Genomic DNA, 975 nt, shown 5'->3' with positions numbered 1-975 from the left:
ATTCTCTCTCCTTATAAAATTCTGTTGATACCATATTTAGGAAATTACTTTGTTTTACCACAGATTGTTGCCACTGTTTTCAATTATTTCGGGGTCCCCTATTTTCTTTTTTCCGGGGACGCGGATCCGCGGATCCCTCTGCCCTTCTAGTCACGGAACCGGGCCGAACCAGCCCGTAAACCGTTGACATTCTTGGTGGAGAATGCGGGCAATAGTTGCTTTTTAGCTTTTTGAACAAATCTCTCTCTCCGCTCTCAGACAGCTTCATTGGGAAAGTTTATCTGTTTCACCAGTACTGTCTGAATGCGTGACCTTGGAATGTCCAGGCGGACTGCCAATACTCTAGGATATTTGTAAACTTTGAGCCTTGCTATCTTGTTTCTGTAAAAGAAAAAAAAAGAGAAAAAATGCTTTCTCTACTGAAACTGCCTTTTAAGGGGCTACATGCCACTGTCTCTTCTTTCTTAATGCTAAAAACATACTGGGCCTTAATTAAGTTCACCACTTTGCTCTATGGAGCAATAGGTATATATAGCCAATTGAAAACATGGATGGAAATAACTATGTGGCATCTGCATATTATGTGGCATACCATTCCAGAGGGAGCTGCTAATTTTACAGGGTTGGGGATTTTTAAGCAGGTTTCCAGCCTCTCCTTTGAATTCTTTATGCGGATTTTCAATGCTCTATGGGGGTGGTTACAGCAGTGGGAGCAAAACAACTGGCAAAGAAAGGGTAAACCTATTTGGGCTGCTGACCTGTGGAAAGATATTGCTGCCCGAATAAAGAATATGGTTATAAAGGTGCGTCACGTAGATGCCCATGTGCCCAAGAATAGGGCTACTGAAGAGCAGCAAAATAACCATCAGGTAGACAGAGCTGCCAGAATTGAGGTGGCCCAAATAGATCTGGACTGGCAGAACAAGGGTGAATTATTTCTAGCCCGATGGGCCCATGAGACCTCAGGCCATCAAG

This window comes from Meleagris gallopavo, chromosome 21 (assembly GCF_000146605.3).
Source record: "Meleagris gallopavo isolate NT-WF06-2002-E0010 breed Aviagen turkey brand Nicholas breeding stock chromosome 21, Turkey_5.1, whole genome shotgun sequence".
Taxonomy (NCBI): Eukaryota; Metazoa; Chordata; class Aves; order Galliformes; family Phasianidae; genus Meleagris; species Meleagris gallopavo.
The sequence above is the reverse complement of the archived record's forward strand: the minus strand, read 5'-3'. Positions refer to the sequence as shown.